Below are 12,404 nucleotides of genomic sequence, written 5' to 3'. Positions count from 1 at the left end.
TGTGCTAATCGTAATTCATCAGTTCCTTTGTCAACTCATGCTTGTAGAACTGCTAAATTCACAAAGATCTGTTCCCACAAAAGGAGCGAACCCAAGACCACTAGTCACCACAAAACCACAGAGCCAGCATGCTGGAAGTATATTTCAAAACCATGCCATTGAAACAGTGGGAATCAATCAAAGGAAATTAGAAAGTAACCAACTAGTACCGGATGACCAGTATCCTGCAGCTGATGTGATTCAAAGAATTGCAAACTATAATACTGCTGGAGTGAGTTATTTATGATTCATGAGGTGCATTGGTAAATATGCATTGGTAAAAATGCAGCTACCAAGTCATCAAGCAGCACCAAAGAACCAGAGTGCCATTGAAGATCCAAGAACTGTTGCAGAACTGCTAAATTCACAAAGAAAATGACAAGCATCTGCTTCGTTGCAATGTTGAATTGGCAGACACAATGATACGTAGTCTTTGCACACCTTACTACTGTGTATTGCATCTCATGCTCCAGAAGGAATGGATCCAGCTCTAGAAACAGCAAATGCACATGGAATAAGGAGGCCCGTTATAACCTAGATTCAAAAGTGAATTAGTATATAGATGCTGATGAGTGTCCAGATGAAGATGAATTGATTGCAGTAGTCTTACATGTTGTAAGTGATGAAGATGAAGGTAACCAAGAGTTGAAATCATCTGCAGAATCAATACAAGATGAAACTAATATGTATACAGATATACCAGTAGCACCAGAGGTATTCATTAAAAGTGAATCAGTAGATGCTGATGAGTGTCCAGATGAAGATGAAATGATTAAAGTAGTTCTACATGCTGTAAGTGATGAGGATGAAGGTAACCAAGAGAATAAATCATTTGTGGAATCAATACAAGATGAAACTAGTATGTATACAGATATACCAGTGGTACCAGAGGTATTCATTCAAAGTGAATCAGTAGATGCTGATAAGATTCCAGATGAAGATGAAATGATTGAAGTAAATAAAGGTGATCAAGAGAAGAAATCATCTGCAGAATCAAAACAAGATGAAACTAATATGTATACAGATATACCAGTGGTACCAGATGTATTCATTCAAAGTGAATCAGTAGATGCTGATAAGATTCCAGGTGAAGATGAAATGATTGAAGTAAATAAAGGTGATCAAGAGAAGAAATCATCTGCAGAATCAAAACAAGATGAAACTAATATGTATACAGATATACCAGTGGCACCAGAGGTATTCATTAAAAGTGAATCAGTTGGTGGTGACGAGAGTCCAGATGAAGATGAAATGATTGAAGTAGTCTTTATACATGCTGTAAGTGATGAGGATGAAGGTGATCGAGAGAAGAAATCATCTGTGGAATCAATACAAGATGAAACTAATATGTATAAAGATATACCAGTGGTACCAGAGGTATTCATTCAAAGCCCATATGAAGATTAAATGATTGAAGTGGTCGTATATGTTGTAAGTGATGAAGATGAAAGTGATCGAGAGAAGAAAACATCTGTGGAATCAATACAAGACGACACTAATACAATGGAAGTAACACCAGAGCTAGCACGCTGGATATATATTTCAAGACTCTGCCATTGAAACAGGTAGAATCCATCAGAGGAAAGTGGAAAGTAACCAACGTGTACCAGATGCCTGGAGTTTATTCTGCTGCTGATATGATTCAAAGAATTGCAAACTATGCTGCAAGAGTCAGCCATGATTCAAGAGGTGCATTGATAAAAATGCAGCTATGAAGTCATCAAGCAGCACCAAAGAACCAGAGTGCTGTTGAGACTGTGAAGAATTTAGCTCACATTTCTGCAAAAGAGGACAATGATAGTACATTGGTAAAACCACAGCTACCAAAACAAATTCAGCAAGAAGTGCAACAGAATGCTGCTGAGGCTATGAAGAATGTAGCTCACATTGCTGCAAAAGACTATCATGAATTGAGTAGTACATTGAATGCAGCCACTCACATTGCTGAAACAGCAGATAAAATTGAAGAAGAGCAATTTTTGTCACCTGTGGATACAGAACAAGTTTATAATTATCAATACTGCCAAATATATTTCAGTGGGCACACAGAACCAGTTTGCAGGAATTATCCTCCAAGAACAAATTGCTGATGTTGTCAGAAAGGATAATGATGCCTGTGCATTTATGATATAAAGGATGCCGCTGATGTAACTCCAGATAATACTAGCCGTATTTCATTTTGCTAATCGTAATTCATCAGTTCCTTTGTCAACTCATGCTTGTAGAACTGCTAAATTCACAAAGAAAATGACTAGCGTCTGCTTCACTCGCAATTGCATTCACAGATCGACACAAAGACAAGCAGTCTTCGTCACCTCAAAAGAAGTGAACTTAACACCTGTCACTGGACCTATTTATCACCCCAAGACAAGGGAACTCAACCATATCTGTTGCCATTAAAGAAATGACCCCAAGAATACTGCTCATCACAAAAGTAGTGAACTCAACATTTCCTATCACCAGCACTATGAGAGAAATAAACTCAACCCCAGTTGTCACCTCAGAAGTGAATTCAGTGACACCTGTTACCACAAAAGAAGTGAACTCAGAACACTGCTCATCACAAAAGTAGTGAACTTAACATTGCCTATCACCAGCACTATGAGAGAAATAAACTCAACCCCAGTTGTCACCTCAGAAGTGAATTCAGTGACACATGTTACCACAAAAGAAGTGAACTCAGAACACTGCTCATCACAAAAGTAGGGAACTCAACATTTCCTATCACCAGCACCATTAGAGAAATAAACTCAACCCCAGTTGTCACCTCAGAAGTGAATTCAGTGACACCTGTTACCACAAAAGAAGTGAACTCAGAACACTGGTTAATACAAAAGCAGTGAATTCCCAGGGGGACGCTCAAGTTTCCCAGTGTACACACATATGTGACCAGAGATTTTCAAAACAGGATTTGCCCTTTTGAGCAAAATACATCCCACAGGAATTTAGCGCGGTTTTGCAACAAATTTTACACCCTAAACAGGATTTTACCTGAAAGATATACCCCTAAGCAGGATTTTATCTGAAAGGTGCCACCCTTACAGGTTTTTGAAAAAATAACATGTTTTTGTCTAATATTTATGTTTGGGTGATGTTCCTGATGCAAAACATGCCAGGGAAACACCCTTGGTGAAATAGTGGGATCATTAAAATGGCTCCTAAACACACCAACTAGAAGTTTAAAAACAACTCTCTTTGTTGAAAATATGTGTTTATACCCCCTACCTAAACAGGATTTGTACGATAAAGGCATTCATTCTCTGAAAAGGACCCTTAATTCACATTTTCTGATCACACATGTGTACACTGTCTGTGCACAGATCCTGGAACAAAGAGTGGAATAAACTCAACCCCAGCTGTCACCTCAGAAGTGAATTTGGTGACATACGAGGGAAAACAGGAAGCATCTATGTCTGTGCGACTTGCCAAAGATGAAAACACATCAACTGGTAAGGCCAATGTTGCCATTTTACCAGGTGGTTCAGTAGATCTTATTCTTAGGCTGCGATCACCAGTGGCGTAGATTTCTTTTTGATATTGGAGGGGATGGGATTGGAAAAATATCTTGAAGTATAGTGAATCCAGCACCGTTTGGCGCCAAAATAAGTTTTGGCATAAATGCGCGCGTAGCGAATGGAAAATTTTGGCATATTGAAGCTATTCTGATGAAATATGGTGCAAAATTGGAATAAATTTGCGCGAAGTGCGCAAAAATTGGCACTTTTGAGGCTAAAATGGTCAAATATGAGGTTAATTAGGTCAGAAATCCACATACAGGCATCAACATTGGGGGGGATGATTGTATGGACCATTTCCCCTGGCAAAATATTCGGAGGGATTTATCCCCCATCCCCCGAGATCTACGCCTATGGCAATCACATAAAGTATACTGTATACTATACAGTGTATACGGTATTCGCTATACGACTAGTATACGATTTATACGCTCATTCGATCAGGCTGAGTTCCACATACTCCTATGTGAACTCGGCCTGATCGAATGAGCACTCCTATGTGATTGCAGTGGTTGACATTGGAGAGTGGGAAAAAAACTTGTGCAAAATGAGAAGATAGTAAAATAATGGGTATACCTGGACAAAATTGGAACACTAATGTTCTGCTTGGAAAGAACATTTAATATTTAATGAAATAATAGTTTGCCATATCTCTGGTGTTTTGTTACCTGTGTAACAGGGCAAAAAAAAGTCAAAGCCCATTGAATCCTATTAACTGTGACCTATTTTTCGATGTTACCAGGAGCGTTCAAGCTTTGACTTGCGTTTGGCGGACAGAATGGTGGAAACTTAAAGTGAAAGATATACAACAAAAAACTGAGATATGGCAAACTATTCTATGTTCAAAGTTTACAGCCTGTTTTGATGCTGATCAAAGTACACATAGGCATGGTTTATAAAAAGACAATATCTGACATTTAACAAATATTTCTATTATTATGCAAATGAGGCTGTCAAATTTGTAAATCATAGTTTTGATACTATACATGTACCGTAGCCAGGATTTATTTTATGGACCTTTTTATCAAAATTTTGACCTTTTTGGACTGTTATGGGAGTGGATTTGGACATTTTTGGACCAAAAAGGCATAAAAAACATCTATTTTTTGCTTGCTACGCTCGCAAATGGGACTCTTTGGGTTAAAAAGGTGGACTTTTTGGGCCTTTGGCATTTTTTGGGGGAGAGGGGTATGTCACGCCGACTGCACCCCCTCTGGTTACGGGCCTGCCTGGATGCCCAAGTCACTCACTTTCAGGGGGCGCTTATTAACCCGAACTCTATAATATCTTACAAACCAAAACCACTGTCCATGCATGCATCCTACTTGATGCCATGATGCAATCAGCCTAAGTCATATACTGTGTATAAGTGACTACCAGTTGGTGATCTAGTGTTTGGCACCCAAGGGGTCGAAGGTTCGAATCCTGGCGGTGCCAAGTTAATTGTTTTCATCTACTCTCCTCCTTCTTTCCTTTCTGATAGCCAAAATCCACTTTTAGTGTTAGGGTTCAAACAAATTACAAATACATTGTATCAACAAATCATCATACAGGTAATTCTAAATCAATTGTTTTTGGATGGCTATTTTATTTCGACACTTGGCAAAAAAGTGCATTGAAAGGGGGCACTTGGACAATTATCACTGAAAAATATCCTTATGTGTGCTTTATAAGAGATAGGGATGCTAATTAGATCAGATACAGGGTGTCTCAGAAAGAATTATACCATCAGAAAAAGCGGCCGCACCCCCACCCCCCAAATGTGCAAAAGTATACAAAAAGTTCCAAAATATGACAATTTGCGAGCATAGCAAGCAAAAAAGTTGGGGTTTTTACGCTTTTTTTTGTCAAAAAAGGTCCACATTTTTGAGGAAAAGTCCATTTTTTACAAAATCGTCCCCCCCTTGGAAAAAGGTCCACTTTTTCAAAATAAGCACCAAACAAAAAAAAAAAAAATCCTGCGTACGGCCCTGAGAAGAAGTGCTGTCATTGAAATATTTTTTCTTGACATGACGGAAAATAAAATTGCCTTAAAATGTTAGTTTTACTGTCAGATATGTCCCTTTTATTTTTGAGCCGAACAACTACGGCAAAGCAAAGAAAATTGAATTTACTACCAGCGCAGATGTCGCCAATACGTACCACTCCTTCGGTCATGTTATGGTACAACCCTTTGTTGTGCATATCACCGTCCTGCACGCCGTGTACGTACTGTGTGTTATGAACATTGTGTATGCGTTCGACTAATAATTCCATTGTAATAATAAGACGCCGGTTCCGGCGCTTTATTCAAAATCTCGGATTTTCACAAAACTACAGCACCTAGAGTCTTGATTTTTGCAGGGTATATTGGTTTAATAAAGTACAATATAATCGTAAAAAAATGAATTAAAAAAAATCAGTGAGGGCGTCCTCAACAGCAAATGATATGGCTTTAATTTATTGTTGTTAATGAGTTACGAACGTTTTACAAAAGTGTTGTTGTTTCAGCCCTCTTTACAACATAACTCAAGAACCACAGGAGCTACAAAAGTATATCTGTGATATTTGAATGCTTCTACACGCTCGCTACGAATTGAGCAATGCAAAAGCTCTTTTCCATTCGCAAGATGCTGTGAACTACTTTTTGTTTTGGCTGCTTCGACCAACAATACATCGTATACTCGTAATTTTACTACTATTTTTCATAATATAGTACCATGTGTCATAAACAATGTTGAGTAATGTTGTAATCCAAATCTTATGTCAACATCATCACTTTTTCTGATGTTGACATCACTAATCAGAAGTACTGGTATGTATTTTAATGCTACAATGAATCAAAACAATTCAAAAGAGTATGCATGTTATCAAGTACCGGTAAATACTGTAACCACTGAAGTAAATGGCCATCCCTGTAGATGTACCGATAATTACTATCATTGATCCATCATATGTTTTAAGTATGGAATGTCAATTTTTAACTTAATTTTTTTAAATATTTGATCTTAAATTTGTGAGAGCAAAAAATGGATTTTTTTAAGGAAATTGGCCAAATTTACTACTGGGCTTATAGCCGAGTGCACCCTTGTTTTCTGAATGTCTCAAAAATAGAGGTGGGTTTAAAACCAAAGGTGGGCTTATACCAGGGTGGTTACGGTATGTGTAAAAAATATCAGGGTTGCTATGGTTATATTGGTATAATTATTATACTGTACTGAGTATAGCTAGCTGTACAATTTGTAAAAAAATGATACTTAATCAGAGACATAGCCGGGGAGTATGTGTACAACACCACACCCATAATGACAATTGTGACCTGCTCATGCTGTACTCTGTATTTGAATTCTGTCCCCCATTCACAAAATACACACCACTGACTATGCAGGACTACAGGTGTCTTCAATCAAAGAACAGCAACATCTTGAAACTCCCAACTTGCGACTTTATGCTCATTGCATGGGAGCAGGTCACAATAATGTCAGGAAAAAGTGGGTGCACTTTTGGACAAACATTTTCACCTTTTGGTGCTCTTGCACCTAAAAGAAAAAAGAAAAACAAAATTAAACCAATTTTTGGGAAGTACACTTTTGTGTGGTGTGAAGATTTATACAAGTCAATTGTTATATTGGTCGAGGGTGCATGGTTGTCAGGTTATAATGTCAAGGTCAAATGACCACAGCCTGTTGCACAGAAGTCAAAATATGGTCCAAATTCTACAAAATCTATATCAATCTGAAATATTTGATATATAATTTGGGTCCAATTTGTATGTCAATTTTATTGCAACTAATGGCTAACATTTGCTAATATGTACAGGTTAACCTTTGAACCATAGATTTAGGGTCAGTGGCAGCGCCAGGAATTTTTTTTTCGGGGGGGCATTAGGGGAAAAGTGAATTTCAGGGGAAACAAAATCAACAAATTTTGTGCAAAATTACCGCAAAAAGTGGACATTTTCGTAATTTTGAGGGGGGAAACAGGGGACAAGAGTTCTGAATGGGGGGAATATGCCCCCCCCGGTGGCACCGCCACTGTTTAGGGTTGCTATCTACTGAAGATAACCAAATAAATATCTACAGATACATTACTAAGATCCATGTTGCTATCTACAAAATAGAGCCATAAATCAATATGAGTGCTATCTACTGAAGATAGTAGAACGAAGATGGGGTTGCTATCTACTGATGGTACAAGCTGTATCAAAATTATTAGTACCCATCAGTTTTCATTGATAACAGATGAGTCGGGCACATTACAGTTTAACATAAGATCCAAATAATTTTTAGATTAATTGCATAACAAGCCACAAACTATACATTATGGACATTTTAAGGGGGTACTACTCCTAATGTATTAAATTTTGTTTTGCTTATTGTAAAATTGAAACACTATGTATAGGGTGCCACGTCATCACGCTGTGCGTTTGGTGGCATCCTCATCCTCTGTTTCTCATACTTTTGTCATATAATTTAAAATGTTCCACACTGTTTTATACAAGAAAATATTATTCTGTATTATGTTAACATGTATTTTGAATGGATGAAATAAACTGAACTGAACTGAACTGAACTGTGGTAAATTTGTGACTATTTTTGCATTTTTCTCAATAAATAATAACACACTGGTAACAAAAGTTATGTATATTATTGGGGCAAGGAATCCAATTACTACACTGAAATTTCAGTGACTCAAGACAAGCGGTTCAGTATATATGATAGGAAATGAGGTATATTGTAGCGGTACCTTATTTCTTAACATAAATAACAAACCGATTGTCTTGGGTCACTGCAATTCCAGTGTAGTAATTGGATTCCTTGTCCCTATAATATACATAACTTTTGTTACCACTGTGTTATTGGTTTTTGAGAAAAATGCAAAAATAGACACAAATTTATCGAGGGGTGTAGTACCCCCTTAAGAGTATCCAATCATCCAATGTTGCATTTGGAAGTGATTGGCTTTTTAATAAACATCAAAATTGATGGGTACCAATAAGTTTTGATACAGCCTGTAGCAGTATTCAGGTTTTGCTATCTACTGACGATAGCATGGAAGATTCTGTGTGCTATCCACTACAAATAGGGCAAAGATCAGGGTTGCATAGTATACTGTAAACGTTCGCCTAATGGCGCTATAGGCTCCCTTGACATAACTGGAATTTTAGACAAACTAAAAGTGCCCTCCCATAAAAATCCCACCAGCAAATAAGGGCACATACCCTTAATTCTTGTTAGGATTTTTATAGGAGATATTTAGCATGAAAATCTATACATGAAATTTAATCCAAGGCGAGCCCAGGGCCCCAGCTCCTAGGTGCGCCATTAGGTGAATGTTTACGGTATACTGATATGGTGCTATCTACTAATATATATCACTAAAATAACATATATTGTATTAAAAGATAATGGTCAAATTAACAATCTCATACCTTGATAATATCATGATAATTTTGGTTTTAGTAATAAAAAAATATACTAAGGTGTCTCTTGTTTTATTTGATTATTGAATGTTTATGTTGTATTCACCTAAGACCCAAAAAATAGGTTTGTCTCGCATCCCCTGCGCATTGGATTTGTGATGGTGAAAATGTTCAAAAATAAAAATTCATAAAATTTTATTTGTAAAATATGAAGACAAATTTGCCTTTGGCAAAACATAATGGACCAAAACCAGTGAGTTTTCAAGGGGGTAAACCCCCTGAGCACCTGATTTATTGATAAAATAAAAACTTTCAAAAAACCCATACGGGGGACATGAGACGAACCTATTTTTTTGAGCCTAAGAACCACCAAAAAATGTTGGTTATGCCTGTACCAGAGAGTATTAGGATTAGTCCGGTATATAAGTGAATTTAATGATGACTCCGCCCCCCGGACTCTACCAAACCAACTTTTTTAGCTTCCTTTTATGGTCCTATATTGACATTCAAGATGTTAACAAACAATAATTCCCAGCACTGCAGCCATATTCAAGGTAGGTCAAACTGTACTTTTTCTGAATCCTTGCAATGAGCGGAATAATTTGGTGTGCTTGTTAACCAGATTTTAGCAACTTTGTAAATTGACCACTCTGTTGAACCTTGAATATGGCCGGAGTGCTGGGAATTTTTTTGTGTGTGACGGGAGTCAATTTTTATGCCCCCCCCCCCCTTTGTGGGCACATTTTTTTACGACCCCTCCTACCTTCTGCCTACACGGACTCGAGACAAATTATTCATTTCCGGAACTAAGTCGGCAAATGCCCCGGTCAGAACTCTTCCCCCCCCCCCCATTGCCCCCAGTAAAAACCCAAAATAACGAAAATGTCCACTTTTTACGGCATTTTTGCGCACAATTTGTTGATTCCCCCCTGAAATTCACTTTGACCCCTCAACAGTGGCATAACTACGGGCGCCCCGGGCGCTACCAACCCTAGTTATACGCCACTGCCCCTCAATGCCCCCCAGAAAAAAATTCCTGGTGCCGCTACTGATCCCAGCTTACAATTGCCTGGATAAAAGTAGGCCTACTTTAGGTCTACATATTAAGGTGAAATTAGTGATTTTAACCACCTTATTTGCCTGGGGCACTCAAATCTTATGGGGATGTGCGGACAGCAATAAAGGGGTCAATTCTACGTCGATTGAGCCCCATATGCATCTTGCCCCCCTTTCCCCCTCTGTGAGGTGGTGGCCGCCCCGATATGTAAGATTCTTTTTGTGTTTCTGACCAAATTAACCTCATATTTTGCCCTTTTGTGCGCTTCACGCGAATTTATTCCACTTTTGTACCATATTTTCACCAGTTTAGCCCAAAAGTGCCCCCCTAAATTTGTCTTGTTCCACCCCCCAACCCCTCTGAAAAAGTGCTGGTTACGCCACTGCGATAGTGTCATTAGGCCAAAAACCCAACTAAACTACTTGGTTATCATGCGCGTATTTTGGGGTGGGGCTTAAAAGCAGGGGGCGGCGAAAATGAAGGGGCGGCGGAAGAAGAAGGGGCGGCAAAAACAGGGGCGGCAAAAACGAAGGGGGCGGCAAAAATAATTAGTTAATAAAAAAGGACGGACAATTTTGAAAAAGCATAAAAATTGGTGAAAAAATGGTACTATACATCAAAATGTGGTGCTTTTAGGGCGCTAAGCGCCTGAAACTTTTTTTTTTTTTTGCTCTTCACTTTTTCAAACGACCGAGAAAAAAATTGGGTCAACCTTTTCGGGCTGTTGAGGGGAAGGGCGGCAAAATTGAATTTTCTTCACCCCGCCCGGGGTTGGGGCGGCCACGGTACGCCACTGGTTATAAACACTTATCCTTACCCAGGCCCGTAGCCAGGGGGTGACGTACCCCCCTAAATTTGCAAAAGTATACAAAAAGTCCAAAAATTTCAGTAAGAATTTGCGAGAATTATGAGCCAAAAAATTGAAAATCACAGAATTGCCCCCCCTAAGTCCATCTTTTTCAAAATCAGCACCCCAAAATAACCATATATAAAATTGCCAAAAAAAGGGATTTAAACTGAGTCTAACTTCAGGGGAAAATTAAAAAATTCAATCATGATAATTAGAAAGTCTCCCTTTTTTTGACCCAAAAAGTCCCATTTGCGAGCGTAGCGAGCAAAACAATTGGGTTTTTTATGCCATTTCCTCTTTGGCCATTTTCCCCCTATGCTACCACCCTGGGTGGGGGCACAGTGAAAAGTCTTGCCCCCCCCCCCTCCTGCGGAATGGTGGCCGCTCTGATTATTTAAGATTTTAGGCATTTTTTGTACTTTTTATTTTCATTTTCGGCAATGTTTGCCCCTCTTAAAAATGTGTCTTCCCCCCCCCCCCCACCTTTGCCGGCCACCCTCTGCGAAAAAGTGCTGGCTACGCTGTGGGGCAGTACAAAATGACCATTGGCGCCAGGGGGAAGCTACCCCCTGAGAACTTTTGCTAGCCCGAGGGTGCAATGCAGGTGCGGGCTGCCCTGATATTTAAATATCAGGCCTTTTTGTACTTTTTAGCCCATTTCACTCCAAGGGGTTCATTTGGGTAGCCGCGGCTAAAAAGGGTCATTGGGTAGCCGTACCTAAAAAAGGGGGGTAATCGGGTATGACTGTTAAAAAAGGGGGTCATCGGGAGCTATCGGGTATATATGCAACTTCAAAAAGGGGGCCTATTATAGGCGTAGATCCCGGGAGGATAAATCCCCCCAATATTTTGCCAGGGGGATGGTCCATACAATTATCCCCCCAATGTTGAGGCCTGTATGTAGGTTTCTGACCAAATTAACCTCATATTTGGCCATTTTAGCCCCAAAAGTAACAATTTTTGCGCGCTATGCGCGTCAATATTCCCCTCCATTTTGCACCATATTTCATCATTTTATCTTCAATAGGCTATGGCAAAATTTTCCGTGCGCTTCGCGCATTTGTACCATAAACTTATTTGGTCGCAAAAAGGTGCAGGATTCACATACATCCCCCAATCCCCCCCCCCCCATGTCAAAAAGAAATCCACACCACTTTTTTGAGGAGCCTATTGACAGGCACATACTTCTAAAGTTTCACGGTGCTGGGGGGGGGTCAGGAGTGGATTACTGAATGGATTGAAAACTTGCTGAATACTAGTATAGGCCTAATTACCTGTTTAAAGGGCCATTTGTAACTTTGGATGATTTCGTAGTTCAAATTTGACGATATTTTTGCTACAATTTGACGAAATTTTGTGGCATTTTATTGATACAATTATTTTAGAAAAAATAGGGATCATTGGGTATAGCCGCGCCTAAAAAAGGGGTCATTTTTACTTATAAAAAAGCGCGTCAAAATTTTTGCTATTTTGAAGCTAAACTGATGAAATATGGTGCAAAAGTGGAATAATTTCGCGCGAAGCGCAAAATATTTTCAATTT

Source organism: Amphiura filiformis, chromosome 7, assembly GCF_039555335.1.
Source record: "Amphiura filiformis chromosome 7, Afil_fr2py, whole genome shotgun sequence".
NCBI classification, from domain to species: Eukaryota; Metazoa; Echinodermata; class Ophiuroidea; order Amphilepidida; family Amphiuridae; genus Amphiura; species Amphiura filiformis.
This window is presented reverse-complemented; position numbering follows the sequence as displayed.